The following is a 27,818-nucleotide window of genomic DNA, read 5'->3' on the forward strand; positions in this document are numbered from 1 at the left end:
GATAACACGAATGTTAATGGATAGGGAATAATTCCTTCCATAACTGACACAAAGCTAAACCTCATTTGGCACTCATCTGCATAATTCCAGCATCTCATAGGAAGATACAGCAGTTTACACAAGCTAAGAGGTTCTGAACTTTTGCTTCTTGTGTCTCTGCTGTATTCTCCTATTGTCATGGCCTTTTTACCTTGCATAAATGTGTGTTAATTAGCTTTAATTAGGATAATTTTATCATGGCTATTCTACTCACACTTTCAATGGTATTAAAGAGATTCAGCCCCTTTAGATTTTTGCTAATAATGGTGGTTCACTTGGAGAACAAAGTAATATTGCAAGGTCTGATACCAAAAACTTTTATTTTAGAAAGAATTAAGAATTTGATCATGTCCTAAATCTGAATAAAGGTCAAAATCTCAGCTTTTACAAAAATTGAGATATAGATAGGCATATACCTATTACAATCATGAAACAAGACACATAACTGTGCATTAGAACAGGTAAAAGAAGAAAATGACAATGCAGTTGCAAGATTTTTTCCAGTGGATTATGGTTTTAGTAACACCAGTAATGATGCTCTCTAACCACATTTGGTCACATGCAAATCAACTATTTTTAACAGAGATTAACACTGTATAGGAATGGACTAGAATAATTCAGTTGGAAGGGTCCTACAAAAACCATCTACCCATACTTCCAACTTCCAGATTGCAAGATAAATCCTTGGCTGCACAAATATTTGCTTTAAATAGGCTGAGTGGGCATAGCTAAGTCATCTTTTCACTCTGCTCACTATGGCTGTTGGAAATAAATTTGGGTTTTGTTATGGAGAACCATCTCGGGTCTGATCAAATTTGTGTTTGCTCCAGAAAATTATTTCATAGCTTTGGGCTTTTGCTGCATTTGGTGCCCCATCAACCAAATTAAATAGGAGAGTGTTTAGAACTGGTTGTGTTGTCTCAAGATCACCTGTAAGCAAGAAATCCCTGGATGTTGGGTTAGAGTAGTTTGGGAGCTGTAGAAATGAGGCTTAGCAAGAGCCAGTCACCCTTAGTCAGTAATTAGTAATACACAAATGTCCTAATGACTTCTGATTATATTATTAAGCAGTGCAGTGATCCTGTGTTGCAAAGGGGTCCTGCACTGCCCTGCAGTCCTGCCCAGTGCTTGCTCAGTTTACATCCCCTCTCACACTCTCAGGTATGAATTCACCAGTCCCACAGATGTTTCTGCAGAACATCACTTCAGCAAAACCAACCCTGAATTCATCACCGCAGCAATATAATGTAACTTGGCACAACTGTACTACACTATTGCATTCTTGTGCTGTAGTTAAGGCCCGTCAGCAATTTCATTATTGAGTCCTATTTTTAGCCATTTGTAAATTTAAAAAAAATAAAAGCATTTACAGTGCAGGCTTAATCTGAACAGTATTTTTTCTCAGTGGGAAACGTAATGATATATGTTCTATGTGTGTATGACAGTACAAATAGTTCATCTACATAAAAAATCTGCTGACTTGTGTTTCCTTATTTTTTTCTTTAATTTACTGTTATTCTCAAATGGATTCTAATAAATTTGCAATTTTCTGCTAAACTTTCATAGTGACACAGTAGTACTAATGTGGAATAATGTTATACATGGGCTCTGTAAAGCTGAATATTCACAGGGTGCAGCAGTCAGTGATAGAGGTGACATTGAGCTGATGATTATTGATGAAGACATTCCCCTTGACTTCATGGGTGTAGTATATACCATGACTTTAAGCATCATGAAGAAAAGTCTTCTTGTGCCGAAAAATAAGCAGGATTGTATTCCTCTCCATAAAAACACAATGTAAATCCAGAATAATCCTTGGACGAGCTCTAGAGATTTTAGTATCTGATTAAGAGCCACATTTTCTATTTGTTTTCTATACAAAATGATTTTACCATCTATTTTGTGTTATATGACAAATTCTGTAATGAACTGTATCTCTGGAAATCCAAACTGGCTTAAAGGATCCTGGTGGACTGCTGCCAACTCACTCTTGGTGTAACAGAGCTCATGGATTGGCCTCCACCTTGAAGGTGAATAAGCATTTTTCATGTGACGATTGATACTAAAAAACTAAAGGCAATTCACAACTTGTACAAAACATAATTCATCTATATATTGTTTTTGGAACAAAAGCTTGCCTTTAAAGGTGGCAATTACAAGTAATTGCATCTCTAATAGTGATATGTAGCTCAATTATCAAGGCCTTCCTGTAGAAGTGAAAACAGAAGTACATGGAATAGCTTACTTTTTATTTATTTGCTAACATTTTTGTTAATTTATTTATTCTGAGCCTTCTACACATGCTTAAGCTGACTCCATAATGACCTGCTCTAAAGCAACACTGATGGGAATATTTATTAATGGCTACTTAATTACAGAATGTCCCAAAGAGCATTATAAATGTAAGAAACTGGGATAATTAGATTAAATGTTAAACACTGAATTTGTGCTTGATAATATTCAAATATGCAAAATCTGCCCAAAACCAGAAGTTCTTCATAGAGGAAGTTCAGCACATTTTTAGGCAAATGTTTGCTACAGAAGCAGCTTCCACGCCTGGGTCCCCTCCTCACAGGAGCTCCATTAGCTGGTACAGCTTTAGCTGCAGTCTTCTCCCAGATCTCTCTATAAAAGTCATTGCCAAGAGAAGACTTTTCAGCAATAAACAGAGACACAGGCCAGCAGCAGAAAACGTGCAGCAGCATCAATTTGATAAAGCATCAATTTTGATTAATTACTGGCCAGTAGCTCCAAGATATTTTTCAATTTTATCAAAGCTTCTTGTCTTTTACAGTATTTCTGCTATTACCCTACAAACAAGGGTTTGCATTCCTCAGATTTTTGTATCCATCTTTACCAGGGAAAGCTTTGTACATCTTCAGTGCCTGGCTTTCTTAGAGCTGTTCCTGTTCACTAAAAGGTGCATTCTGTTGGACTCTGTCAGGCAAGAAAGAGACAAAACCTGCTCAGCATCAGCAAAGTTCATGTTTGAAACAAGTTTATAATTTCGATTTCTCCACTGCTCTCAAACTCCCATTAAACACTTGATGATTTATGATACTGAGAGACTATAATCATTCTCGATAGGCACAGTGAGGTTGTGGGGAAAATACTGGGCACCTGCTCCCAAAACAAACAATCTTTGTGTTCTGTGATCACCTGGGTGATGAGCTGTGACTCCTTACCCAGAAGTGTGAATGGGGACCAGCCATGCCAGTGTCCCCAGAACAGAGCTGTGTCCTAGCCTGGATCCTGCAGGCTCCAAAGGGGCGGCAGCATCAGCCAGGTGTGCCAGGGCTCGGCAGGCCATGTCCAGCTGCTGTTGACAGCACCTTTCCTTATGGGGCAAAACCACTAAAACTGTTATATCATTTTGAAAGTATGTTTCAGGAAACTACTAAATCTCATTGCCTAGATGGGAAAAATTTCATTTTGTGGACAGTTGCATATGGACACAACTTCTGTATTACTGTCACAGAAGGAGCCTGTAAGAATACCATAGCATAGTTACAGGAAAATATTTCTGGCAAGTGGGGCTGTCCTGTCATTTTGTGGAGGATGAAGATCTATACGAGTATATTTTTTGTAGGGAAAGGATGAGCAGCCGCACACTGTGTTGGCAGCCCTGTATGTTTTCAGCACTTTTTTTACCTACATAACTAATGCGGACTCTAATTTGGTGTTCTCAGATTTTCATCAAAGCAGCAAGAGCCTTACACTACAGAGCAGCATAGAGCAGCCAGGTAAATATCATCCTAGCAGCAAACGTGCAACTTCTTTGTCTGTGCCAGAGAAACTCCATTTCCAACACCTTATAAATTATTCTTTTGCTTTAATTGTGCCCAGAGGTGGAATCAGTTTTAATACAACACAGCTAAAAATCTATCCTCACTCTGAAAAAGGATTTCCTATGTATATATTTAAATATCTTACATTATATATATGTATATATGAAAGGATTTTATATATAGATAATCTGTCAGATATATGTTTGTATCCACATAACCCTATTTACTGGCATGAATTAATTCCTTTTAAAATTAATTTTTTACTTTCTGCCAGCTCATTAACCCTGTGGCAATCAGTTCTGTAATTTAATTACCTGTTGGGAAGAACAGCCCCTCCTGGTAAAAACAATTGGCTAACACTTTCATGGGGAAGTTTATATCTCCAAGAAGACATTTTCTAAAATCTCTGCTTTATAGAAAATGTTGATGATTCACAACTCACTTCCTCAACCTGCTGATAATTTTGTAGGCTCCTGTTAGATCCTTACTGCAGTCATCAGTTTTCCAACACAGCAAGCTCCAGTCCACTTAGTACTTGCTACAAACAGATGCCATTTCATTTTTATAGTCATTCTTATGGCCTTCCTGCTATCTTGTCTAGGTCTCCTGCAGCCTTATGAAAATAGAATAAGAGGAATTCTGTACAGTATACATATTTACTACTGATAGATACAGCAGTATAATGATACATGCTGGTTTATTCTCTTTGTCTCCAAAACAAAATCAAATTGTTCTACATTAGGAAACAATGACTGTGATAGCATAGAGTTCCCCTGTTTTTTGTTGGTTTTTTTTCCTTGGTAGCTCTAAGTTTGATTGTGAAATTCACCATCTAAGGAAGAGACCCTGATGGCAATGTCAGGAAATAATTTATGTCACTGCTGTGCAGCGGAAGAAAACTCTTGAGGTTTCCATAGCTCTGAACTCATGTAACCTACTACTGGACCAGTGTGGAAAAAATCCTCACAAAAAAAAAACCCTTCAGGGACTGTAAGGAAATCTCTGCTTTTGACAAAAAATGCCTTCAGTGTTGCCGCCTGTGTTGCTCACGGCAAGATAATGTGCATCAGTTTTCAGTACTGTCAGTAGGGCATTTTTCATCACCAGATAATCGATGCATAAATCTAATGATCCATAAATTTGTCCATGGCTTGGAGAATAAGTGACTTTAAGCATGGAAGCAGATCTATTAACAAGCAGAGATGCTGCACAAGGAGCATGACCATGAGGTCACTGCCAGCAACTGCCTGGGCTCAGCACTGAACTGGCCTGACTCTGGGCTTGCTGGAGGGAGTATACACACACAGATATACATACTCAGGCATGAATATATAGATACAGACATATTAATAATAATTTTTAAAAAACCTTCTAAAGGATCAGGGTTAGCACCACACAGGTGATGAAGAACTCATTTTCAGAATCACAGCCCTTAGAGCAGTCCATTGCCTGTCTGGCATATAGCCAGAAATAAGTATGCTGCTGCCTGGTTAAGGTTCTGCAGAATATTAATGGCTTTCATAGCCCACACTCTTCTGGATTCATAATTTCCCCAGGAGCAGGCAGACACAGGTATTTCTCATTTAGCCTTTCCTTTCACAACATCCAACAATATCTCCCCTCCAAGATGCAGAGGTCCCACATTCAGCAGGGCAGACCAAGGGCAGAGTTGCTACAGCCCTGGCAGTTCCACAGAAAAACTCAAGAGGCAGGTTTGGGAATAGGGGCACTTCATTATTTCAGCTAGATGTGGGTGGAGATGAAGATGGAACTCTAGGTCACTCAGTGAAAATAGATGGATGTGGCTGGGGCACACACTCTGTGTCCCTGCCTGTCCCAGCCCAGCTCTGCCCGCTGGCACAGGACAGCCATGGGCAAGTGGCTGAATCAACAGCAACGGTGAGGAAGAGCCTGAAAAATGTCTTGTGTCTTGTTCCACTTGGTGAAGGAAATGCAGGATCAATACAGCATCCCTTCTCTTTTGCAGAAGACAAGTGTCCTCTTCAAGGAAGACACCAAGATATGAGCAGTAGTCTCCTAGGAGGAGCCACCACAAGGATGAGGGCAACCTGCATCCCTGGAGAGCCCAGGGAGGGGTCCTGGGTGGTGCCTGTGGGTGCATGTACATGCCAGTCAGAACGCAATCCCCAGGTTCCTTAGAAGTAATTAATAAAGGCAAAAATACGTATGTACAAATCAGTTTATTCATATATTATTCATTCATTCATTCATGTATAAAACAGTATAGTGTGTTAATTCAGGTCCACAGTGTCAAGGCAACACTCCCCACTTCCATTTCTGAAGCAAAAATATGACATGGTACATTTAATTTTCACTTTTAAAGAACAGTGCTATACAGATTTCAGGTATGTTTTTAAACCTCCAGAAAATATGCATCACACTTGTTTGTCATGCTTGAGCCTAGTGTGATTTGAATGAGAGGAGAAAATAAGCGTGACAACTAATATGTTTATTGCAATAGACATTAAATGTTAAATACAAGTATTTATATGAGACATAAAACCTGTCATGTGTATAACAGGAGGGGCAGAATGTGTATATGAGTCAGGAATCTGTTTTTACCCTCATGGCAAAGGTAGCTGTATTCTGCTGTTCCAAGGAGCAGTGCTAGCAACACACGAGCCAAAGTTCTTCACTGGAGTTTTATACTTCATTAATAATATCACAGGTCTTGAAAAGGAATCTTTTTCCCAGTATGAGAGGAAATTATTTCCCTTGCTGCACTCTATCATGGTGCCTCCCTGATGCACCGTTTTGCATTTACTTCTCCTTCCCTCCCATACTTTGGGGTAACCAAGTAAAGGTGGGTTTGGCAGATTTTCACACTGCCTCACAAGAGACAGATAATCATGATTAAATTCCTCACTCTAACAGCTGTACTTCTTTTTTTTTATGTAGTATTTCTAAACATAATTGGATCATCTGAGAATTGGAGCTCTGTTCCCCAGCTCATTTCTAGTAACCAGAATCTCTCTTTTTTTCTCCCCAGAAATAATCCCCTGGAGATGGGAAAGGTTTTCTGCTGTGGTTTTCGCTTCCATGTAAGCTTTGAACAATGACTGCTGAGTTAACTTTGACAGGTGTTAAAATATCTTGGAGCCGGCTGAACATTCGTATTGATTAACTAATACATGGACAGAGGTTTTTAGAAATGATTGCTTTACACTGTTTCAGTAGGAAGTGGAGAAAATATGCTACATTATCACTTTCTTTCTCATCCATTTTCATGTACTATATTCCATGTTCATCCAGTTTAACTGCTAAGCTGTCAAAAACCAGAAAATAGTGAAGAATGTAGTTATGTGCTTATTCAGAAGATTGAATCTCGCTGTTTATTGCAGCTGTTTATTCATGATATAATTAGGCAGAAATATACAGCTTATGGAAAAGTTAATAAATTCCTGAGACAGTCCTAAATGATTGATGAATATTTTTCTACCAGTTTATCTGGTAGAAATGCCTTTTCAAAATAGAGACTCTTCAAATTTGTTATTATCAGTATCCCTTTGCCTCATCACTACAGCTAGCTAGTAATAATAAATACCAGCCAAAAAGATTTATCTTGTAATCCAAATACCTGATTTTATACTTGTGTTTTATACCTCCCTTGTGACACAGTCCTCAGTGAAAATGTTCAGTGTCGAAAAGATGCAAGATGAGACCCTTTTAGGAGACAAAGCTGAAATAAATTTATCACAAACTCTTTAACAATGAGTTGCATTCACAGCTGACAATAAGGTAGTGGGGCCTGATCCTCCTACTGAAAGGTGCATCATGGTTTAAAAAGGCAAAACTTAATAGCACTGAAGTAAATCAGTTTTGATCACAAAAAGTGAATATTAAATATTTTATTGTAGAGATATCCCACAGCTATCCTCTCAGTTTGGATTCAGACAGACATATTAAAATTTGAGATATTTAGATCCATTTTGCCCATAACAGTAATACATTTCTCTAAAAGCTAAAATCCTATAATTTCCAGGCTGTTCACATGCATAACAGTACCAAAGCCACCTCCTTCAGAAAATGCTGCATACACATCTCTAAGAGTTTACAAATCATCTCTCTTATATGCCAGCACTTGCCACTAATTCAACAGCCAACTCCCACTTGAATTGCTAATAAGAAAATGTACAGGTATTGCATGGTATAAAAAAAGAGTATTATTACCAGGCAAAACAGATGTTGAGTTTTTTTCTTCCCTTTTGGCATTCTGCATGCTTGTGTGTGCCCAACAGACAGCCCAGGCCAATAAAAAGACTGATTTTTCCTGCACTACATGCCCAGCATGGCCCTCACTGGATGGAGGCACATCCTCCTTTTCTCAGGGAGGATTGACCTTTACCCTGCTGCATGAAACCCCCTTCTGGGAAGCAGAGGTTTCTTTCCATGCAAAGGTGGAACAGAGACACTGAATTTTAACTGACTTCAGGCCTGTGTGTTCCTGACTCTTTTTTCAACTGACTGCCAGGAAGTTTTGTGGAACAACTCTTTTCTTGGAGTCATGACTACTTAATCCAAACTTTTTTCTATTTTCCTTTAATGCTATTAATGAGTTCCTATTATGCTTTAAGTACCTCTTCTAACTCAAACGTTTACACTGTCAAGTCATGTGTGTAATGAACTGAACAGTTCTTAAATTTAAAGAGCATTAGTTAATTTTTAACTCAGGAACAATAAAAAGTAAGGATAGGCTTCTTTAAGCCCAAGTGGGTAGCTTTAGATCCCCTTTTTACTTAATTTTCATTATTTGGTTTATCTCTTTTTTTCCCTATTTTTTGATTATCTTTTCAGAGTTGATTGAAACAAAACACAATTGGGCCCTTACACAAACCTGTTTTGTCTGCTAATGAATGCATGAGTACATGAGAGTTACCATAAAGTCATTGTGAACAAAGCATTAACGTTTTTTTCTTTTATTTTTATTGGATTTTATGGATTAAATAATTAAATTATGAGCTATCCACTCTTTATGACTGCACATGAATCATGAACTCTCAAGACATAAGGGATGCATAAGTAAGAACTCCTGCCTGGACCTTTACTGCATTTATATATGAAAGTGAGGAAGAAAATTCTGGTCCTATTTATGTTAATTTAAATCTTGAGAAATATCAGTTAATTCAGTTCTATGTCTCTAGATTTACATTGCCATAGCAGATTCATTTTCCGTTTTTACCAGTAAAGGAGCTAACATTGAACCCAACATGCAATTACTGCCTGAGCTTCAGAGTTCTATTAAACAGAAACTTCTACCAAAGCTTTAAAAAAATAAGATAAAAATATAATTCAATGAGTGTTTGCACCATACTAATATTTATTTTATTCGCATGTATTTTTAAAAACAACCTTCTCTTTGGAATGCAAAGATTTTTCCTAGTTGTAATAGATAATAAAGTCATGTCAAGGAAAAAAGATGAGACAAAGCCAGAAATTCTGTGTTTTTGTTTATTATACATTCAGTACACTTAGTTTTCCAAATAAGCATTAAATGGATGCACTACTTTTCAGAAAACCTTCACAAATTTTCCGTTAAAGTTATGATGCTCCTAGCACAATTTTTGGTTATTTTGTTAAGACTAAGCTTCACTGCATTACCCTGTAGGTCTTTTGTCAAGTCTGAAGAGACTTGCACAATTTCATCTAGAATTTTCAAAAATAGAAAATAAATATATTTTCCACTTTTAGGGAAAGAATACAAGTCAAGGGGGAAAAAAAGAAATAACTAAGAAAGTTAACATACTCAGGGTGTAGCAGGGAAGTGGTGAAATCACTATTCCTGCAAGTTTTCTAAAAGCATATGGATGTGGCACGTGGGGATATAGTTTAGTGCTGAGCACAGTGTTGCTGGCTTAATGGTTGGGCTCAATTACCTCAGAAGTCTTTTCCAGCCTTAACAGTTCTGTGATTCTGTGATCCTTGTTTAACCCTCTGTCTGCAGATCATGGTGTTTCCAGGTCTCTGCACAGAGCACCCAGGACAGCAAGATCCTTGCAATCTGGAGCATTCCCAGCACAGGAAGGAGGGAAGGGGATGGTGAAATATTTCAGGCACCGATATCTTCCAGAACCTTCTCCTTTTCTGACTCACCTTTCAAGAAGTGTTTTGGCCAAGTACCCTGCTGGACTTACCAGGTTGACACTGCTTGCACTGACATCCAAACCAGGGTCCAGCCAACCCTTCAACACTGGACTGGACCTCCTGCTCACTGCACACTTCAGCACTCCCTCACCCATAGCTTGAGAGTGCAAACCAGAGCCCACAAGAACATTTTCACTGAAGCCTTGTAATGGGAATGAGAGATGTTAAAGTAGACCAATATTTCACACCTTACTGAGCTGATAGCTTACTATAGAAATATCTTTATCTCAATAACAAACAATTAGATTGGTGAAGTTCATTTCTCACTTTTAAAAAATGTTCTCTCCTCAAACTGCTAGTCTGAGATGGTCTACATTTGCACATTGCATTATTAGCAAAATGACTGCGATCATTTTAATTTAACAAATGGAAATGCACAAACACCTGCCTTTGTGCTAATGAGCTTGGCCTTTGGAACCCGTGGTGAATGCCTGCAGGTTATTAGACATGTCCAGAAAAACAGTGGCTGCAGCTTCCATTTGCAGGTCTGTAATTCACTGAAGTTATCTCATTTTCCCATTTTCATGGGTACAATTACAACAGTCATGATAAATAACCTTCCATTGTTGGTACATTTAATTTTCTGGAAAAGTAGCTGGGAAATGGGTCTGGGGTACTTACATGAATAGGAAAGAGTGTGTTGTGCATCTTGGGGGTGGGGAATGTACAGGAGAGAGAAACAATTTTCTAAAGTCACTGTCTATTAAAATAGAATTTTTTTCTTAATAAGAAAACCTGGAAATGTTTATCTCTGCTTTTTTTTCTCCTGCATCTCTGTTTGTCCCCAGACAGGTTTTGCTTCAGTCATATCATCATAAACCTTTGCCTTCTAGATGACAACTCCTTGCTTTACAACACTTCAAATCAAGATTGCCTGACCTGAAGGAGAAGAAAAACCTTTATTTTTTTTCTACAACATATTCTTTATTTCAGTCCCCCTATATCACAAATTATATTTTTGAAGAAAAAAATTCCATTCTTTCATACTTTGTCCTAACAAAATCAGCCTGTTTATCTCAGACTGAATTGATACTTCAAACAAATCACTCACACTGGAGAGGAGCTGTCCTAGGCTCCTGGATATTACTCACCAACAGGTGCTGCAATCTTGTAACTTAGCATTATCAGAAAGTCAGTTTTCACTAGACTGTCCTGGTATTTCAGTAGGATTGGAGGGAAGGGAAGGGAAGGGAAGGGAAGGGAAGGGAAGGGAAGGGAAGGGAAGGGAAGGGAAGGGAAGGGAAGGGAAGGGAAGGGAAGGGAAGGGAAGGGAAGGGAAGGGAAGGGAAGGGAAGGGAAGGGAAGGGAAGGGAAGGGAAGGGAAGGGAAGGGAAGGGAAGGGAAGGGAAGTTATTTCCCATAGCCAGGGCTTTCTGTTCTGTTTTGTTGATGTTCATTTTGTATTTCTATACATTCCCCTCGAGCATTGAATTGGAAAATAAAACTGAAGCTATTATTCCTCTCTATAAAAATAAAAATCTTGCATGCTGAGCACTCGTCCGGCCTTCCTAACATTCCTTTGGTTTTTCCACATTGCGTGAACATGGAAATAAGAAGACAAGAAAATAGCTCAATTATCTATTGGACATGGGCACTAATGAGGCCCAGGTCACTCTGAGCTAATTAGAAGCTGCCCAGTTTTTTAATGATTGCAGTCTTAATATAGCTAAGAACCAGGATGGCAGCAAAATTAGTTGGTGCCACTCTTTCTATGCTTTCCATTCTGCCCATTCTGGCATGTAAATTCTTCCTTATTGTTACTCGTGGCTGACTGCCCCACTAATAAATGTGATTTCTCCAGTCAGATGTTTATGAAAATATTGTGCCACTCCATGCAAGATGCAGTCACTGAACTGACCCTCCTTCGGAGCAAAATTGTTCTGTCTCGGGGATTCATAAACAGAAAGACTAGTAGGAAACTGAATCAGTTGTGATACTCCAAATTGTCCTAGTCACACAGAGCTCCTAGGATAATTGTTGCTATGTCCTGTTTGATTTTTCTTGTAACTCTTGGAGCAATGCAATTAGTGGCGGTATGAACATTAATTGACCTAACCACTGAATCAGAAAGGCAGCCCTTGGAAAAGGACTGTGAGACTGACAACCCTGGAGAAAAAACCCTGACATTTCTAGTTAGTGTTTCCACAAGCAGGTAAGCAAATGAATATAAATTGGACTGTGTGACCACGTGTAGATATCCCATTAACAAGCCTAGGGGAAATATTTTCTAGGAGCATCAGCAAGTGTGTTTTATGTGGCAAGCAAGCTGCCATACTGGGGAATTGATGGTTTTCATGCACAGTCAGGAAGATCCCTTGTTTATGCACTGCCAGGACATGTCCATTCCCAGCTATGTTTTAATATCTTCGGAAACACAACTGACAACTATTCTGCTCCAGAGAAAAATGCTGTTTCAGAGCTCAGTCCAACACACTGACATCTACCTGCTCAGATTTAATCCACTGTATGTTGAAAAAAACTCCCTATTTTCACATAAACCCTATTAAAATATCACAGTATTACATTACCATATCATAGAATCATAGAATGGTTTGAATTGGAAGGGACTTTGAAGATTATCTAGTTCCAATGCCCTTGCCATGGGCAGGGACAACTTCCACTAGAGTGTGGAACTCGACTAGGAAGCTGGCAACATCAACCATTTCACGTATTAATGTTCCACAAAGTACAGTTAATTATCATGTTTCAAAATTTTTAGGGAGTTCAGTCCTTTTAGGTCTCATTTGTGGTTTTGTTCAGACCTCTCCACACGGGTTCAGGTCCTGAGGCAGCCTGCCCAGAAGAGCAGCTCCTGTGACAGTCCTTGTTTATCTCATCTCCAGCTCTCTGCCTGAGAGCCCGCTGTCACCAAGTCCTGGACGAGTCTGAACAAATAACAGATGTGGAAATGTCCTTCCAGGGAGCACAACTGTGCTTTCCGACATCTCACCTTCATTACGTCAGGCATGGTCAGCTTTACCTGTCACTACTTACAAAACATTTTAAGCATTTGAGACCACTTTCATCGCCACACTGACAAGGCAGGGAATTTTTGTGGTCTAACAGCTATCTCTGTCTTGTAATTAGGCAATTTGGAGTACTGGACATTCTCACCACCACCACCCAGATGGATTATGAGGGATTCGGAAATGTGAGGTTCAAACCAACCCATCTGTGCCATCCTCTACATCCGTGGCAGGCGGCAGAGGACTGGGACAATCTGCTCTGGCCCCCCTGTGCTGCTACTGCACTAGAGAAAGCAATGATAGGAACACAGACTTCCCTGGGGAAAGAAGCCTTTTTATTGAGAACACAGTTCATATTTATAGGGTGTTTCACTGAACTAAGACAAGACAGTAGTTCATTGGATAATTGGGAAAACGCCTCTGGGACAGTACTTCAGGACGGTCAACATGGTCAACACCAGGTGTTAATCTATGTTATTAATTCCATTCTGTTTTGACAAAACTATCATCCTGGGAAAAAACTCCCTGCTTGAGCTGAGCATGTTATCATCTTGGGAAAGGATCTGAGAGAACCAGGAGAGACTTCAGCCTGGGAATGATTTTCCTGGCTGTAATTTTCCAAGACCTCTAACAGTGTGTCCACACCCCTGCACAGCCCCAGAGCTGCTTGGTCTGTCTGGAGGGGTCTGTGTGGCTCCTACAAGGCCCTGCTGGCTGCTAGACCCTCTCCACTGTGCCAGAGGGGCTGGCATGTCCTTCCCACTGCCACCTCCCTGAGCCCTACTCACACTGCTGACAGGGCCCAGAGGAAGGGGTGGCCTAAAGGCAGCCAGGGCTTTCTCCCCCTCATCAGTGACAGGGACAGGAGGCAAAGGGACCTAGGAAGCTCTGCCAGGCAGACCTCTCTACCCTCAGACTGTGGGGGAGCATCAGAGCAGATGCTCTTCCCTCACCACCTTTGCCATTACTGTGCCCTTCCCTTTCTATGCCTGAAGTAAATCTTCTGCCTGTAACAGTCTTTTCCATTGGATATTCGTGCCATTAGCTTTAGGCACCTACTTTACCTGGCTAATTTAGGAGCTTGGGTTCATCTCACTGGGTACTAACAACAAGTTGTAATTAAGTGACATTTTCTATGCTATATTAAACTCTTTCAATCAAAAAATAGCTCATTGAAAAATCAGGAAATATGTCTCCATGACTATCATTAGGTATCTGATTCCTAGGAACTTTAGGCAATGCAAATTTTAAAATAAATTGATATGGGATGCCTCCTTCTCATGTTGTTCATGATATGGACCTAACTATCTTTCATGTCACCTTCTTGGAGAGCACAAGAACCAGAGATATTATTTTGTAGCAAAGTGTCCCTTGCCAGCCATGAAGGCAGCAATCTCTGCATTCCCAGGTGGCCTTTGACTATTTACAACCTAACACTGAGCTGCTCCTCAGCATCTCACAGACCCATAAAGGAGGGAAGAAGGTTACTTTGAACAGGCAGGTAAGAGAATAGTTAACAGCTGAAGTTCAATTGAAATAAACAGAAACAAATCAGTTCAGAAATTTTGTGAGACCAAATTGGGAAGGTTCAGCTTTGGGGAGGTCAGTAGGAAGGTGAGGGGTTTTCTAGCATCTAGATAGATTTTCACATGACCCACAACATCCTTCTTTTAATTGCAAGCAGTGCAGAACTTGAGTTGGAATGATTAGTCTACTCACACAGGAATGCATGAAGCACCCCAGTACTGCTTAGGAAGAAGCTGAGATGCTAGGAAGGGAGCAAGCTGACAGATTTTAGGCAGTTTAGGAACTGATTAAATCACCCAAATATTCAGTGTCTCTCTGCATTGTGTACATAGGTGACCTCCCTATAGCAGCCAGCCTGGCTGGCTGCCTAAAGCTGGGAAGGGAAGCAGGAATATTCCCTCACAGAAGCAGCCCAAAGCTCTTCAATAACAAAGAAACCACCTCCCTGGGAGTGGAGCAGGAGGTTTGTAGGAGCAAACTCAAAGGACTGAGGGAACCAGAAGTGGGTCACTGACATCTGAGCACAAAACTGCTAAGCCTGAAAATGCTTCCATTTGTTCAGTGCACAGCACAGCGGAGTCCAGATGTTTAAATTGAATTCTTTAGACAATGAAGATGACAGCAGCTACAATCCCACAAAGTTTCTTTCATCTTTCAACACGGTACAGAAAAACTTTGAAAAAAAGGGAACTGTGCCTCATTCCTATTATGCTTTATGGTTACACATACTCACCTCCCAGCAGCAGCTGCCTCTTCTTAGAGCTGAATTGTAGCAGGCTTTCCATGGTACATCTTAGGGCAGTAGGTGATCATTAATCTTTGTATTTCGGTTACTTAGTCCTTAGTCCAAATTTAAGCCAATAGAGACTGTTTGTTTCATGCAGCTATATTAAAACTAAGATTTGAACAGCACCCACTTGACATTATTAAACTACAAGTTTTGCCATTCATCTTCAAACACAAACATGAATATAAGTTATAAATAGATACTTAAACGTTCCTTTCAACTGATGTTAATAAAAGATTCTGAAGGGTAAGTTTTACGTCTGGGTTCAGGAGGAAAAGCCTTCCAGTTATTTATAAGATAATTCCATTGCCACGTACCTTCCCCTCCTCTTTGCTGTATGCCTCTCCAAGGGGTGTACAGTGACATCAGATTCTGCAGAAACTGCTAAACTTTCCCTGCACAACTTTCTGGCCTTAACTGCAGCCTATAAAGAGTTGGAGCTGCTGCCACCTATAGACAAGCACCAAACACAAACATGGTTTTGCTACTGGAAAATGGAAGTGTGAACTGGCACAGAGTTGTTAACATTCCCCTGTAAGTGTATTGTTCACCCCACCATTATTAATACCAAGCTTTGTGCTAATGAGCCACATTAAATGTTTATGGCACATACCAGAATCCACAGAAAACATCCAGCATTTCTTGTACTGGTCCCTCTGTTGTCAGAGCTAATGGAGAATAAACCCCAAATTTCAATAATATATCAGTTACTATGCTCAGCATGTTTAACCCATAAAGAAAATGAATTACTATGTTTTAGCTCTGTCAAATAACAAAGTATGGATTAACCTTTGATTTAGATTTTAACATGCCTGAGTCTTGTTGTCTATGGACTTAGCAGGATAGCGCAATATTTTTTGATTGACTCACAGTAGCTGTGCATAGATTATTTAAAAGTACATTGCAACCTCTCAGGAAAAAAAAAGTAACCAATATTATAAAATAATGCAACAATCCTGTCCTTTTTTGCTTGCATATTATACCTGTGTAATCTAAACAAGTGCAGAATGGAGCCATTTACAAGATGAAATAAACACAATTCTCAATATTATTGCAAGACAGCAGTAGAATAAATTTCACTGTAATTTTCACTGCTGTTGTTTCTGTAATGCAAAAAAAAGTGATAAATTAGTGTCTATTTCATATAAATCATTGTAGGATCATCTGGAATCACTAAATCTAACATTTTTAAGAGGAATTTTAAAACTTTTATTTTTCTTTTCACTACAGGTTAGGGAGTTGGAAGGTCAAAATTCTCAATGATTTTTTATCTTTTTTTTCCAGACGGATGCTGAGTATCTAATAACCCTTCCAGGTTCTTGAGTTCAGGGCCACTGTAAAATCTGTAAAAATAAAATCTGAGATTGCTCAAGAAGGGCATCCAAAATCCCAAACTTCACAAACCACAGGCCATGTTTACAAAGAAGGTCCTCCTCCTCCTTAGCCATGGAACACAGAACTGGCAGAGTGTGACATGTTTGCTGAGACAGGCATATACCTCACAGAGCTGAGTTAGTTTTTCAGATCTGCAGAAAATTGTAGATCTTAAAAAAATAACAATTGTGAGAGATTAAAAGAATGCTTTAAACATGCTGTAGACAAGATTTGTCACCAATTTAAAAGTTCAGGAAATCACAGTCTACCAAGCTCTTTGAAGAACACTGAAAAGGAAAGGAAACCAGAAATTGTTTCGTTTTCCAGTGCTTCTGAAATGGAGATGTGCTTGGCTGTGAATAGCTCCACTTTCCCTCTATTGCTGGAAACAGTCCCAGCCTGTTACTTATTCTGGAAGAGCAAGGCAGGACCATCCTGACAATGTTCTAAAGAGCTTATTTTGTCTGGACTTGAAACAGTAAGAACACGGTTGGTCAGCCTGTGTGAAGAAACTAAAGGAGTTGGAAAAGAAGGAAAAACGTGTCAGTTTTCTCCTTTTCCCCGGGTCCTTTAGACTAGCTCTGGACCGCGTGGGATGAGGATAATGTTATAAATGAGAGACAAAAGTCTCGATATTCAGCAAAATTTTTAGATTGCTTTATTTGATATAGAAAGAGCAAGCAGCGCGCTGGGGAACGTGAGGGGTCACCGCCCACTCCACACTCCACCGAACCCTGGTTTGCAGCCTCGTCTTATACTGTGGGTTCTCGTTGTAGTCAAATTCACCCAAAGCCTTTGGGTGATAATCAGTCACAGATTGCCATCCGGTCCTTGTAGATAACCACCAGAGAAGTTCTGGGAGTCTGGTTTTTGGGATAGGCAGTATTGATCAGACAAAGGCAGGAAGGGCTTTTTGGGAAGTCCGATTTCGCAAGCTGGTAGCCGATACAACTTATTTGAAAAACATAACATAATATAACATAATGTAATGTAACATAATACAACATAATATAACAAGGTGATTTTAAACGGAATTATTTAATCATGTAATTTCCTTTATCTAGTATCCATGCTTCACTTCAGAGCTTAGTATTCTAGTTTATGCAAACCCCAATGCTTTTGTGATTAACACAAATCTTTTATCAATTGTCACAATTTCGACAAGGACAGAAGCAAAAGACAAGGAGGCTCCTTCTTCCCGGGACCAAGGTCGCAGTTTAATGTGTAACGCTCCCACGGGAAGAGGAGGCAGAGGGCAGCAAATGGCGGGCGTTAAAGGCGGGGCAGGGGCGGGAGGAAAGGGACCCCGACCAATGGGGTGCAGCCAAGGGGAGGGCGGAACCATCCCCGTAGCTTGGGGGAGTACAGAGCGAACCATTGAGTGCAATGGAACATTCTCGAGCGCTGTGGTACAAGGCGAGCCGTAGAGTGCAAACAGCGACATAGTGCCGTCGACAAAAACGTGCTCCTCGGAGAGTACGTGGCAAGGAGGAAAATACTCATAAACCAAACGGCAAAATGGTGAAAGGAGGCTCCCAGTTTCAGAAGTGCTGGACGTGCTCTATTCCCTCTCCAGGCAAAATATATATTTTCTGATAGAAAACAGAGGCTTTCTGCCTCTCCTCTCTGCCCCCATGAGGGCCTGCTCCTCCCTGGGGCATTTCTGTCCCACTAAAACACTGGCACCCCAAGGACTGTGACAACTGGCCACACCTGGCTGTCCCAAAGCCACCTCACACCGTGGCTGTGCTCATCCCAAACCCATGACTTTGCAGTGCATTTCTATGCAAACTTCTTTATTTTCGGAAGTTACAGAAGTACATTAAAAATTAAACTAAGCTCCAGTAAACACATAAAATTGTTCATCAGAGAACCCTAAATTGTTCCAGTAGCTAGAACTTTTTAATAAACATTAATCTAGTTTCTTTTAGGTTAAATCATGCCTTTTCCTATGTTACAACAGAGATAATTCCTTTATCAATACATTGAGCACACATAAAAGTCTGAGTCATTAACAGCACCACATGTTCAGTTTGTACAAACTCAATTTGTGTTAAAAGCTATATTCAGACATTTCCCAGCACCTCCACTTAATGCAACACCAGGACATCATCCTCAGAATGATTTCCTTTTTTTTTTCTTTTTTTTTTTAATATATTTGAGGGACATAATTACCCACCTCATCCATCTAATATTTTATTATTTGTCACTCATGTTCTCAAGCTCCTCCTTACTTCAGCTGACAACAGTTGAAATCCATTTATTTGGGACTCCACAATATTAATAAAATATAACATATTTGTTACCAGAGCACACCTGGCATCTTCTACCATATTTCCAAGAGTCTTCTTCCTGCAAGACAATAAAAATTGGCCTGAAAAAGTCTCTTTAGTGCCTGTTACTTTGTGTGCAGGTTTTCTGCTCTAACATATCTAGCAAGTTTGGGTAGGCTTTGAAGAGCTGAATTTTTGAACATCCATCAACTCAAAACTGTTGATGATCTGTTTGATAGAAACATTGATGTGTTCACCATGGGAACCAAAAGAAGAATATGTTTCTGAGCTTCCTATTTATGAAGGCAGGATAGCAGAAAATTTCCCATATATGGGGTTCAATTCTTCCTTCAGTCTAGCCTCCTATTAATTTAAAAAGCAGCTTCCATTCTTTCAAAACCAGAAAATGAGGATGCCATTGTGGAATATAATATTTAGCTACAAAGCCACTAGCACTGGACAAACACCATTAAAAGAAATCCAGAAAATAATAAAATGAACAAGTTTTTTCTTTGAAAACAATGAAAGGTTCTTCTTTTCCAGAATAATTTTTATACTATTTATTTCATAATTGATAATTGTACTGATAACAGTGAGGCTATGAGCAGTTTGTTTAATTTGTTTGATTATGTCCAGAATTGTAGCTAAAAGCAGCAAGTGGTTTTAACATGGTGTGTTGGTTAGGATTAATTAGACTGAATTTTCTATTCCAGTGAATGGTATCTTGCCTGCTCCAGGCCTATTGTCTGGAAACAGAAACAACCTCACAAAAAAATCAGTTCTTGCCCAGGAGAAAAAAGAGGCATGTCCCTGGGAACAAAATGGAAAGAGGTATATATTGATGGAACTCCCTCTAAAAGTAATGGTGGAGTACAGGGAGGAGCAAAGATCATGACAGAGAAGAGACAGCAAAAAGGGAATATTTTCCTGAGGCTAAGAGGCCTTTTTAGATTAGACAAAGAGAACAATATCTGCAGTTAGAAAGCTTATCAACTTGCAAGGAAAAAACCCACAAAGTGCAGACTTAATTATATATAGAATTCTCAAATAAAGCAGTTGCAGCTAAAGTGCATTAAAAATATGCAACAAACTCTTCCTCAACTTCTGCTGTTATTGGGACACATGCTGTTTTCAAAAGCACTAAACATCCCTACATTTCACTGCACTAATGATACCTTTGAGGGAAAAAGCAGGATTAAATAGCTGCCATCCAGCAGGTACAGTGGATCCTTCTGTCATAAGGTTAAAGCATATTGGCAAAATGAGAGTGGCTAGGAGAGATTCAGGTTGATGCACAACAATATGAATTCCATTTTATTAATCCCAGAGCTCAGTCCTGGGAGCTGCTGTCGCAAAGGGAGAAAAATACAGTAAGAAAACTGAATAGGTCTGGGGACCTCTGAGTACATGAGAAAATAAAACAGGTTCCCCTTGCATGATTTATTAGCACAGCTACTGAGTAGCCATTTCTAGCAAATTTAGCACAAACTGCTTAATACTGGATGTTTTTCTCAAACGCCCAGTGGCGGAAGGCATGTACCTGCAGTAGAATCCCAGGATTCAGCACAGGAAAGAACAAAATGCACTTCTGTGCCTTGGGATTGCACAAAACTGTGGAAAATGCAGTTCATCTAGCCTTGGGAATGGTACACTTATTTAAAAATGTCACCTGATTCCTGCAAACTTGGCTCTGCGTGATGTTCCCAACACTGTGAGTAGAATGTGACATCTTCTTCATGGGCAAGATGAGACTTTGTTCAAACTATGCCTAAAATAGACATACACATAGATAATGAAACAATCACATCATGGCCTCTGGAATATCCTTGTAAAAGAGGGGGGTTTTATTGTTTTCTTGGTTGTTTTTTATACCCACATATATTTTCATGTTAATTCATGTCAGTGAGGAGCACCTTGAATCAGAGCCACTGACATCTCTGTGCTCTCAGTTTGGCAAGCTAGGGCAAATGTTTCAGTGCCTTACCCCTTACATTTTCTTCATTTTTTAGAGTGTAATTGCATCTAATTGTACATTTTGAGCAAATACACATAATCACATCATTATGACAGGTAATTACCTTATTGTGTTGCATAATTAAGTAAATCACACAAGAAATTGTGCAGAACTTTAATAAAATTTTCCAAAGAGAAGTTAATCTTTCCTGCAACTGACAGAAGAAGCCATTTTCACTTCTAATGATCATAATCAATTTAGCATTTTCTACTCTAATTAGTGGGCACTCTGCAGGCATGTGCAGAATATGCACATTCAAGCAAAGTGCTGGATGATGACATTTGTGACTTTTCATGTGTGTTTTCTATGTGGAAAAACAAACATCCTTACGTAGAAGTTAATGACCAGTTGCTATGGAAAATGCAATATCAGGAGAATTCATGTGTATATTAAATGCGTTCTGTTGATAACCTTAAAATTTCACCATAATAGTTTGTTTTATCAGTATGGTTCAAAGTACATTATTACCTGTTAATGCTTATACATGTGTTTCATTACATAGCATAGCTTAGGAGCTGTCCTTTGATGGAAGGAGACTTCCCCTTGGCAAGGGAATTTATTTATTATCATAGCTGACTTTTGTTATTGTCACAGGAAAAGTTTGTGCATTACCCAATTATATATGTACATTTTATATACACCCAAGAAATGGGTTAGGAACTTAATAGTGGCAAATAGAAAAACAAGTCCCTTTTAACATCACATAGTCAAGCAACACAGGATTAAAGAAAAAGTAGCGACTGGTGAATTTTAAAACAGATTCTTGACAAACATAAAAGGCTTTTTCCAAGTTTTTTGTTGCATTTTTCCTCCCTGGCATACAACACAGTCATGCCCAGTCATGCCAGACAAGGGGCTGTCTTAGACGTCTCTATGAGAGGTTTACCCACCTCCCTTAGAAACTGTTCAGTACTATCAAGGCACTGTAAAGCAATATTGGTTTCTAAACAAAGGTTTTCTACACAAATATAGAAAAGATCATGAGTAAAGATCACACAAATACACCTCTTAGTCACAGCTTGCCCTGTTGATATTGACAGTGATTTTAGGAACAGCTGATTTATATCCAGGAGTTGGGAGCTTTATACTTTATGCTCCTTATAGTCTTTCTGTTTCCCAAAGGCAACAAAACCCCAAACTATCCAGAAATGAATTGAATCCACATGCTTAGGAACTACTTCCTCCAAATAGCATGTTTCATTTAGCAAATATTTTGAGAAGTAAGGTCAACATAGATTGAGCATTGAGGAAGTGCTTTAAAAGATGCAGTGAACAGAGGAGAGATACACAGAACATTCAACAGAGCAAATATGTGATAGAGAAAGTTTGACAAATACAAAGCACTTTTCAAAGCATAAAACCAGATTTTGTTTCTTCCTATGTTACAAAAATAAACTGCAACTAAAGAATAGCACCAGCTAAAAAAATAATTTGGCACTGCCTATTTAACTTAAGAGGAAAATGGGTATTTTCCATGCACGTTCTGCAGCTATCTGAACAAAAATTGACACCCTCATTAGAAAGCAGGAAATCTAAGTTGTTGGCAAAACTATCTGGAAGCAGAATAAAGAAAGAAAGAAAAGAATCTGGGGTGACAGTAAGAATGGTACAATCAACCAAAACAGAGGCTAAAACTTGAAATTGCTTTTGCAGTTTCCAGTTATCAAAACTTGACACCTCTGTCACACCAGTATTCCAGGAAAAAAAATGAGCACTTCAAACACCTCCACCCACACCATCAAACACAACTTCTATCCACAACAACTCCTGTCAAATGTCTTTTTCTTTTTTTTCTTAATGGTATTAGCTCAAACTAGATTGCACATGGGGGAAGTAAACCCAACACATAGGCCATCTGAAAAGCAGATATGGTCACGTATCAACGTGGTTCTATAGAAATAGATCTTTCCATCATTTTCTAATAGACTCAGACCATTAGAAAAATTTCAAAAACAGTCACAGAAAGAATTTGGCAAGAATAGTTCATATAATTATCCCTCTTCGCGGGGGGGAAGAGAGAAACTAGAGGAGGAAAATGTACATATTCTGCAGAAACATTGACATTGTAGCTAGGCTTCAGGAGAGAAACACTTAAAGCTTTCAAAAGACATTTTCTAGACACTGGTCTAACTGGTCTTTTGTTTAACAGAAACACTTTCAAAGACCAGAATTAATCCAGATTTGTTGATTTAATAAAGAAATGAATCCAGCTCACTGATTTAATGCACTAGATTTACTGCTACGTTCTGGCCATGTGAGGAGCTGTAAATTGGATTTAGCGAACATGAGCAAGTCAATAAATGCCAGAAAGCAGACAAGATACCAGTAAATCCACACCAAAATCACTGCAAAATATCTTAACCAAAAATTCGACTCATGCAATTTTTTTTCAATATTTATACCTGCCTAGATGTAAAGAGCATAAATCAATGAATTTCACTTAAAACCAGATTTTCAGGCAGGTAGGTAGGTCTACACCAGCTGAGAAGCCTGTCCCCACTCATTTCTCTCCTCAGAAGAAAATCACAGAACCGTTCAGGTTGAAAAGACCTCTAAACTCATCGAGGCCAACCGTAAACCCAGCACTGAAATATTGAGCACTGAACTCTGTCTCCAATGGCTGCATCTACACATCTTTTAGATACCTGCAAAGCTGGTAGCTCCAGCACTGCCCTGGTCTCTTTGCATATTTATTTCAATTCATCCTGGCCAAGAGACCTGTTAATAAACATTCTCTGTGGATAATATTGCCTGATCATTTTCTCACCTTCCTTCACAAAGAATCAGACACAACTGAGATTTCTCCTGTATCACTAATTTTACAGAAGTGTATTTTCGGCTACCCATCATATGGAATTTGACAGGGAAGTATAAAATTTGTTGAAAAAATACACAAAGTACTCTAAAAATTCACAGCTAAGACTGTATTAACCTATCATGTACACGAGTTCAGATACAGAAATGTACCTTGCACATACATTTTAAGGCAAACAACTGTACATGTTCATTGTGTGATATCTCTTTTGTAAGTGCACCTTTCCCCTCATGGCCAGGCACCAGGAGAGCATCAGCCCACTCAAACACTCAATTGTTTCTTGCTCCCCAAGTACACAGGTACAAGCTCCACCAACATTCTCTGTCTGCTGAGTCCTTTCCTTTTTGAAGGTGTACGATTTCACTGCAACAAATCATAAAGTCACTTTTAGTGGCAGCCTTATGCTCTTGAAATCCACAAACATCCGAGGCAGTGGGGGCAACTTGGTAAAATTAAAAAAATCTCCTTTTCCTCAGTGGTTTGAGGAAATTGTGACTTTTGCATAAACTGTCATGTCCTCAGTTTTAAACAAATTTCAAGCAGTCTCACAATTTCTTGTCATGTGAGTTCCTAAATCTACAAGGAGTCTAACCCTCTCAGCTTTTTCATGCATGTACACAAATTAAATTTACACTTACAAAAGTAACCTATGGATTGTGTCCCTCAACTGCACATCTCATAAGATAGAAATCTCTGCTCTTATCAGTGAGAGCTACGTAGACATTGTTTTTTCTGAGGATTTCTAAACACAATTCATCTGGGTTTAGATAGTTACATAAACCTCTCGATTTAGGTAGCATGAGCATCATCAGATCCAGACAAAAATAATCTGCATTTTTTGCCCTGAAATGATATAATCCTGAGTGCTCAGGATCCTGTTCTGATCATTCATTTCTCTCTCTCGACCTGAGGCCACTTGCTTTAGCCTTGGCCTGTCTCACAGTTAACAGAACTGTGTAAAGTTAAAAGACCTACGAAAGAAAATATGTTTAGACTTTTTTATTCTCTCTGAATTCTTGTATACTCCTCTCCAAGTTTTCTTAATCATCATAAGTGTTCCACTACAAGCAGGTGTAACTTAACACCAAGCTTTTATGCTGCCTACAAAGGACCTTTCCAGTTTCATGGAATAAACAGGAATTATTAGCTCCATATAATTAGAGTTTCCAAGTCATCAAAAGAAACTCATAAAGAAAAGCACATTTCCTACTGAATAAAATACAAATATATTTTGTAAATCCTAAAAATAGGTTCAGAAAGGGTTATGTATTGGTTTTTCTGCTTCACTTACACATATGGTGACATGCATTTATTAGCAATGGTACATTTTTCCCTTAAGTCTCACCAAATATGCTATTAAACATGAAAAGTAAGATGAAAGATATAGGCATAAAGTCCTGATGCTAAAGCAGACCTCCAAACCAACCCCATTTCCATTGAAAATGCCACATCCCTCTCAGTAAGGAGAACATGCCATTGATAACTGTATTAGAAACACAGTAGATCACAGTGAAAATGAGGGATTGAGCTCAGGTCAAAAATAAGTTTTTTAAGATAAATTAAGCATTTAATGCAGGTCATATTAAAAAAAAAAAACCAAAAACAACAAAACAAAAAAAAATAACCCCACCAGAAGTTCCTAGCTGTTTCCTAACAGTTCATGTTCTCTGTGTGTGTGAGGTGTGTCCAGTGCAGTGTAAGGTGGCAGCTGCAGAAGGGATCAGTGCAGACAGGATGGGAAATTAGAACTCCTGTCACTCACATCCTACATCATCACAGTTAAGTGAAAATTTCATAATATCTGTATTCTTAAAAACTTATTAGATATTCAGGACATAGAAGAAAATTATACCGTGCACTAATTAATAGTTTAACAAACCCCAAACTCCTATTCTCTCCAGTGACCGTCTTGGCAAATACAGATACCAGCACAGTTCATTTTCTGTGTTTCTATCCATTATCTAACTTTGCCTATAATGGGTTCATTAAAACAGTGTTTTGTAATAGTGTCAAATTAGTAGAAAACTTCAGATGTAGCAGTTTGACAATGATATAGCTGTCATGATAGGTCTACTTTTTGCTTGTACCTACTTAGGCATCATTAGAATCAAATATCAACCTCTCAGTATTTCTCTTGGCTTCATCCAACTCTGAAAGCTCTCAGGCCATTAAAGCATATCAATTAGTAATGATTTTTTCCAGCTCCAGCAGCCACTGAAGCATACATTAAAGGTGATACCTGCAGTCCAAGATTTAATGTAGGCATTTGAGAATATCTAACTTTGATAAAGAGATTATCAGAGAAATTCATTTGCTTAAAGTTTTATATCACGATTATTAAAAATGTTTTATTTGCTGAACAAATGCCTGATGAACATTCCTGTATCTGTTAAATAATATTAATTGCACACAGGTTTGGAAAATACAAGAATCATTAAAGGATAAATGAGGTTGTGCAACGGCCCAGAAGAGCTAATGTTATCACTTTCCAGGGTGCTTTTACAACCTTCTGAGTAGGACTATTTTTAACTGAGTCATCATGGCCTAAGGAAAGTTACTTTCACTTTTTTAGTGTATCTACCCAATTGAGTAGATGTCACAGAGGCAGCTCATTACAAGCACTGGAATCAGAGAACTGTCACATTCCTCATAGCTAGGTTAGGTCCCTTCAGTCAGGACTCTTTGGGAAAGCAATCTTTTCCATGCTCACAGGTATTTCCAAGCCTGAGAGGTCACTTACCTCTTGTTTCCATTACAACTCCAAAGTCAGGTACCAAAGATCAGGCTGCAAAGCAATGTAATTAACGAATGCAAAACTTCTGGACAATACACTGTGACCATTCTACCCGCATTTATTTATTATTAAACACACAAATACACTGCTCCTTATGGAAAATATTGCAAACTAGTTAAACACTAGGAGCACATCAAAATCACATTTAACCCACCACCATGAGACTTACTATGGAGATACAGATGCAATTGAATTTGTCACTCCTTTGAGTGGCAGAGGCTCTCACTCCTCCTTAAGTGATGTGACCTGGAATGATTTTTGGAATACAAGCATAAGATTAATTTCCCAGTTTTTATCCTACTGTTATGCCTGTAAAATCGTTCCACTTGAATATACTTGACATTAGTCATAAATCTCTGGCCAAACAAAGGTGAAGAAGGATGAAAATGCCATGTAAAACATTCATTCTTACCTTCAGGTGCCAAGAATCATCTTTCAGTATAGTTGACCTGATCGCTACTTGAAACATTCACGTATTGCTTTAATTATCTGTATAATCACCCAACAAATTTGGCACCAGGTTTCTCAGCAGGAGTTTGTAGATTCCTTCTCAGTTAGTTAATGAGTCTTAAAGTTTGATCTGGACACAGAACACAAACCTGGTATGACACTTTCAAATTAAATCTAATTTCTTTTTCATGTCCTTTTTCCTTTGAATATAAATAGTAACTCTGCTGTGACCTCTACACAAGTTTCTATACTAGCAGAGCTAATTTTTCTTTCCATGTGGAAATCCCCTCAAACAGACAAGATCAACATGAAAGAAGCTTTTCAGTAGGTGGCATATGCTCACTTCCCATCACCTCTTTCCTACTGCTCAGCCACCATGGCCACTCCTACACTCTGGACATGTCTGGCCAGCAATGCCTGGCACACCATTTGCATCTCTTCTCCTGCCTATTTAAACTCAGTGAGTATGTGCATGCTGGGCAGCACTTCCATAAGATGTTAAATGAAAGCATATGTGGAAAACAGATTTACAGATTGAATTTTAAGACAATGATTTTTGAAAATGTAACAAATCTATCATATGAAACTTGAACAAACACTTTTATACTTCACTGGATTACATACACTTTGATATTAAAGCCTCCTTCCAATCATAGAAAAATATTTCCAAAACAGAAAAAGAAATATACTTCAGTCAAAGTGCCAAATAATCTATCTAGCCTTATCTGCACACATATGCATGCAAGAAATATCTACCACCCAGGCAACAGTCTACACATCCCCATTCCCTTTCACAGCTATCAGACAAGTTTGACCTTTGGTTCAGACC

At 38.9% G+C, this 27,818-nt stretch overlaps 2 long non-coding RNA genes across 2 annotated transcripts in view; one reads left to right on the forward strand and one right to left on the reverse strand.

The window, feature by feature from the left end:
- Positions 1–11,115, forward strand: part of LOC148222163 (uncharacterized) — a 36,503-nt gene extending 25,388 nt beyond the window's left edge. Inside the window, exons 2-3 of the long non-coding RNA XR_015806925.1 lie at positions 6,838–6,889; positions 9,790–11,115. This is a non-coding gene — a long non-coding RNA (uncharacterized LOC148222163). The remainder of the gene's footprint in view (positions 1–6,837; positions 6,890–9,789) is intronic.
- Positions 11,116–17,278: 6,163 nt separating this feature from the next.
- LOC148222165 (uncharacterized) lies at positions 17,279–26,780 on the reverse strand. The gene is made up of 3 exons (XR_015806926.1): positions 26,709–26,780; positions 20,586–20,684; positions 17,279–18,995 (listed from the first exon to the last, which is right to left on the reverse strand). It is a non-coding gene; the product is annotated as an uncharacterized LOC148222165 (long non-coding RNA).
- Positions 26,781–27,818: the final 1,038 nt, after the last annotated feature.

The sequence above is a fragment of the Sturnus vulgaris genome, chromosome 14 (assembly GCF_052056855.1).
Source record: "Sturnus vulgaris isolate bStuVul1 chromosome 14, bStuVul1.hap1, whole genome shotgun sequence".
NCBI lineage: Eukaryota > Metazoa > Chordata > Aves > Passeriformes > Sturnidae > Sturnus > Sturnus vulgaris.